Source organism: Apium graveolens, unplaced genomic scaffold, assembly GCF_009905375.1.
Source record: "Apium graveolens cultivar Ventura unplaced genomic scaffold, ASM990537v1 ctg6694, whole genome shotgun sequence".
In the NCBI taxonomy this organism is placed as follows: Eukaryota; Viridiplantae; Streptophyta; class Magnoliopsida; order Apiales; family Apiaceae; genus Apium; species Apium graveolens.
In genome coordinates this window covers 125,120-131,119 of record NW_027419699.1, presented here as the reverse complement: position 1 = coordinate 131,119, position 6,000 = coordinate 125,120, and positions in this window count along the sequence as shown.

The window sequence follows — 6,000 nt, the reverse complement described above, 5'->3', positions numbered from 1 at the left end:
CCTGTTATTTTTAAAATGCGTGAAAAGTTTTTAAAATATTATCAAGAAATGCCACAAATGTTTTGTTGTGCCGCTACTTTAAATCCCAAGATTGGGGTTGATGGAGTTGAAAGTCTAATAGAATGTATAAATAACAACTTAGGACTTAGTATTGATGTAACAACGGCTAGTATTCAGAAGTTCAATGAAACCCTAAATGCATTTTATGATCATTATGAAACATTATGTTAGATATATTTGATAATGTCATGGCTAATATGTTTTATGTTTAGATTTCAGATCTTATTTGAACAGAACAAATCAGTACTTATACTGGAAGTCAGAACTTAAGGGATATCAGTACTTATGTCATCAGGAGATAGATATCGGAACTTAAGTGCTGAAGGACGATCAGATAAGGACAGTAGCTGATTAAAGTTAAGAAGATCAAGATAAACATAAGAAGAGATATGCATGAAGAAGGAATTCCGTGAAGAATGGAATACTTGGAATAGAAGATATCTGATTGATATATTTTAGGAAGCAGAATTATATTCTATATCAATTAGCGATTATCTTGTAACTGTGTAGTATATAAACACAGACATAGGGTTTACACTATAAGTGTTATCATTATCGAGAATATTATTTACTATAACTCTAGCAGCTCTCGTGATATTTTGTTCATCACTGAGAGATAACAGTTTCAGATTGTAACAGAGTTTATTGTTTAAATAAAGTTTGTTTTCTGTTACATAAGTTCTTGAAGTTTGATTTGATTGTAATAAACACTGTATTCACCCCCTCTACAGTGAAAGTGTGACCTAACAAGTGGTATCAGAGCCTTCTGTTAACACACATACAGTTAAAGATCCAAACACAATCATGTCTGACACAGAAACTCCAACTAAGCCTACCAAAACTGAGGAATCATCAAAGACATCAACTCAGAGTCGATATGAGACTATCAGAGTTCCCATATTGAGACCATCTGAATATCCCATATGGAAGGTAAGGATGACCATGTTTCTGGAAGCAACAGATCCAGAATACCTTGATAGAATCAAGGAAGGGCCTCACAAACCTACCAAGCTCGCTGTTGTAGTTGCAGGTGAAGCAGCAATGACCATACCAAAGGAAAAGAGTGATTACACTGCTGAAGATATAGCATCTATTGCCAAGGATGCCAAGGTACGACACTTATTGCATAGTGCCATTGATAATGTAATGTCAAACAGGGTAATCAACTGCAAGACTGCTAAGGAGATATGGGATGCACTGGAGACAAGGTGTCAAGGAACTGAAACAGTTAAGAAGAACAGGAAGACAATACTCACTCAAGAGTATGAACACTTTGACTCTAGGACTAATGAGTCATTGACTGATGTATATGATAGATTTGTTAAACTCTTGAATGACTTGTCATTAGTAAATAAGGAGTATGATCTTGAAGATACAAACCTTAAATTCCTGTTAGCTCTTCCTGAATGTTGGGATTTGAAGGCAACAACAATAAGAGACAACTATAATCTTGATGAAACAACTCTTGATGAAATCTATGGAATGCTCAAGACTCATGAACTTGAGATGGAACAAAGAAGCAAGAGGAAAGGAGGAAAGTCAAGGACAGTTGCTCTCAAGGCTGAAGAGGAATCCCCCAAACCACCTTCCTCAAAGAAAGACAAGGGTAAAGCTCTTATCATAAAGTCTGATACTGAGTCATCAAGTTCTGAGAGTGATGATGACTCAGATTCTGAAAGCTTGCCTGAAACTGATGCTGATGAGGAGATGATGAAGCTGTGTGCTCTTATGGTGAAAGGAATCACAAAGATTGCATACAGGAAGTTCAGGAAGGGAAAGAAGTTTTCCAGGAAAGGCATAAGTTCTGATAAGAAGAATTTCAGAAGATCTGAAGGAAGAGGAGGAAAGTCTGACAGAGGAGATTACGCTAATGTTAAATGTTATAATTGTGGTGAGAAAGGCCACATATCTCCTGATTGCAAGAAGACCAAGAGTGACAAAGGCAAAGCTCTTGTCACAAAGCAGAAAAGCTGGACAGACACCTCAGACTCTGAAAGTGAGGAGAACTATGCATTGATGGCAAGTGCTGATAAATCAAGTTCTGAGAGCAGTTCTGAAGCTGCTGAAACAAAGGTACCTCAGACTACTTATGCTTTTCATACTGATGATATTAATGAGTTGAGAAGATATCTTAAAACCATGTTTGTTAGTTATAGAGATCAAACTTTAACATGTGAAAGATTAACTTCTGAAAATCTTGCTTTTAGGAAAAGAAATGATTTCTTAGAAAAAGAGTTAGTCATGTTCCATCAAACTCAGCAGGATAGAGATGATGTTTTTTATGTTAGGGATGAAGTGCTAAAAATGAATGAATCTCTAAAAACTGAGTTAGAAAAGGAGAGAGAGATTATCAGAACTTGGACTAACTCTGGCAAACAACTCAAAATTTGCTAAGCAGTGGAAACTGGAAAGAGGGCTTAGGCTATGGAGAAAATAAAAATGAAAAAGGAACTGTAGAAATTAAGCCTGTTGATAAGCAAAAGCCGAAGTTAAAACCTGTTAAGTTTGTAACTGAAAAATCTGAAAATGAGAAATCAGAAGTTAAAAAGGAATTAGCTTCTGACAAACTAAAACAGGAAAAGACAGCTGAAGTTAACATAGGCTTAATGACAAAGAAGCAGCTTAAGCATAAGCTGAAAGATGTTAAGAATGCAAACAAGGTAAAATCATCTAGGAAAAACAGGAATGGAAAGGAAGGTGTGAATAAAAGCAATAACTATAAATCTGTTCCTGATGCTCCTAGGAAAGCATGTCATAACTGTGGAAGTTCTAACCATCTGGCTTCTTTTTGCAGGAAGAATAAGAATATTAACTCCTTATCTACAAAGTCAGGAGTTAAAAGTCAGTCTGTTAGATACAAACCACAAAATCCTTGTTTTCATTGTGGTAGTTTATGGCATTCCATTTATACTTGTAAGGAATATCATAGTTTGTACTATGATTACTATCAAATAAAACCTTCTTTAAAGAAAGTTTCTGTTGTTCCTTCTAGTGTAAGTTCTGATTCAAAGTCTGGTAGTATAAGTTCTGATAAGAAAACTGTTAACATAAAATCTGATGCTAAATCCGCTGCAAATGTTAACAAACCTAAAAAGGCCAAAGGATCCAAGCAAGTCTGGGTCCTTAAAACTAATAATTAGTGGTCTTTTGATTGCAGGGCAACAGGAAAAATATTTTAGTTCTGGACAGTGGATGTTCAGGACATATGACTGGAAATAAGGCCCTGCTATCAGACTTTGTGGAGAAAGCTGGCCCAAGTGTTTCTTATGGAGATGGCAACATTGGAAAAACTTTGGGATATGGCAATATCAATCTTGGGAATGTCATCATTAAAGATGTAGCTCTGGTCTCAGGACTTAAACACAACTTACTGAGTATAAGTCAAATCTGTGACAGAGGTTATCATGTTGATTTCTTTGCAGAACATTGTGAAATAGTTAGTAAATCTAAAGGAAAAATTGTTCTGAAGGGATTCAGGCGTGGTAACATTTATGAAGCTAAGCTTTCAACAAGTTCTGATGGTTCCGCAATCTGTTTAGTAAGTAGAGCCTCAACTGAAGAAAGCTGGAATTGGCACAAGAAACTCTCTCATTTAAACTTCAACAAGATAAATGAACTGATCAAGAAAGATCTTGTGAGAGGACTGCCAAAATCAGTGTTTGTTCCTGATGGTCTTTGTGACTCATGTCAGAAGGCTAAACAAAGAAAATCTTCGTTCAAGAGCAAGACTGAATCATCAATTCTTGAGCCTTATTATCTGCTTCATGTTGATCTATTTGGTCCAGTGAATGTCATGTCTATTGCAAAGAAGAAATATGCGTTGGTCATAGTAGATGAGTTCACCAGATACACATGGGTGTATTTCTTGCACACAAAAAGTGAAACTGCATCTATCCTGATTGATCATGTCAAACATCTGGATAAATTGATCAAAGATTCTGTGAAAATTTTGAGGAGTGATAATGGCACTGAATTCAAGAATCTGATAATGGAAGAGTTCTGCAAAAATCATGGAATAAAGCAGGAATTTTCTGCTCCTGGAACTCCACAGCAAAATGGAGTTGTTGAAAGGAAGAATAGAACTCTCATTGAAGCTGCACGAACAATGCTTGAAGAAGCAAAGCTTCCAACCTATTTCTGGGCTGAAGCTGTGCAGACTGCTTGTTTTACTCAAAATGCAACACTCATTAACAAGCATGGAAAACACCATATGAGATGGTGAAGGACAAGAAGCCAAATCTCAAATACTTTCATGTATTTGGATGTAAGTGTTTTGTTCTCAAGACTCATCCTGAACAGCTATCCAAGTTTGATCTAAAAGCTGATGAGGGAATCTTTGTGGGATATCCACTTTCTACAAAAGCCTTCAGAGTCTATAATTTGAGAACAAAAGTGGTCATGGAATCTATCAATGTCTCTTTTGATGACAAGAAGATCACTGGACTTGAAGATTGCATTGATCATGATCAGCTGAGATTTGAAAATGAAGATTCATATTCTGATACCTCAAGTCCTGACAATCTAAGTCCTGATACTGTAAATTCTGATGGATTAAACTCTGATGTTATTGAAACTGTGGTGACTACGTCAAAGGAAGATGCACCAATGCAGGGGGAGCATACTCAAGATATTATCACATCTCAAGAAGCATCAGAACATACATCTGGCTCTTCAAATTCTGATTCGTCAAGTTCTGATAAGCCAAGTACTGACAGTACTGAAAATCTAAATACTGAAGGATCCAACTCAGAGAGCATAGTTTCAGGGGGAGCATCAGAAAATGAAACCGAAGACAGCATGAATCATGGGGGAGCATCCAGTTCTAGAGAAAATCTTCCATCTGCAAGGAAGTGGACAAAATCACATACACCTGATTTGATAATTGGAAATCCTGAGGCAGGTGTCAGAACTAGAACAGGTACTTCGAATGAATGTCTTTACAATTCTTTTCTCTCTCAGTCTGAGCCAAAGAAAGTGGAAGAAGCTCTTCAAGATGCTGATTGGGTGCAAGCAATGCAGGAAGAGTTGAATGAATTTGAAAGAAACAAAGTCTGGACCTTAGTGCCAAGACCTAAGAATAGATCGGTTGTTGGTACAAAGTGGGTATTCAGAAACAAAACTGACAGTGATGGCATAATTGTAAGGAACAAAGCAAGGCTGGTTGCAAAAGGATATTCTCAACAGGAGGGAATTGACTATGATGAAACATTTGCTCCAGTTGCTAGGTTAGAAGCCATAAGGATATTCATGGCTTATGCTGCTCACAAAAAGTTTACTGTCTTTCAAATGGATGTGAAAAGTGCTTTTCTCAATGGAGAATTGGAAGAGGAAGTATATGTTGAATAACCTCCAGGCTTTGTAGATTCCAAACATCCAGATTATGTCTACAGGCTTGATAAAGCACTTTATGGACTTAAGCAAGCTCCTAGAGCATGGTATGAGACTTTAGCTCAGTTTCTTCTGGAAAGTGGATTCAACAGAGGAACTATTGACAAAACATTGTTCTATCTCAACCATGGCAAGGACTTACTTTTGATCCAGATTTATGTTGATGATATTATTTTTGGGTCTCCAAATGACAAACTTTGCAAAAAGTTTGCCAAACTAATGCAGTCAAGATATCAGATGAGTATGATGGGAGAACTCAGTTATTTTCTGGGCCTTCAAGTCAAGCAGAGTGAAGAAGGAACTTTTATTTGTCAATCTAAGTACACCAGAAACTTGCTGAAGAAATTTGGAATACAAGACTGTTCAAGTGCATCCACTCCCATGGCCACTGCAACAAAACTGGATAAGGATACTGGTAATTCAGTAGATATTACTGATTACAGAGGTATGATTGGCTCACTTCTCTATCTAACTGCTAGTAGACCAGATATCATGTTTGCTACCTGTCTTTGTGCAAGATTTCAAGCAGATCCAAGAGAACCTCACTTAACA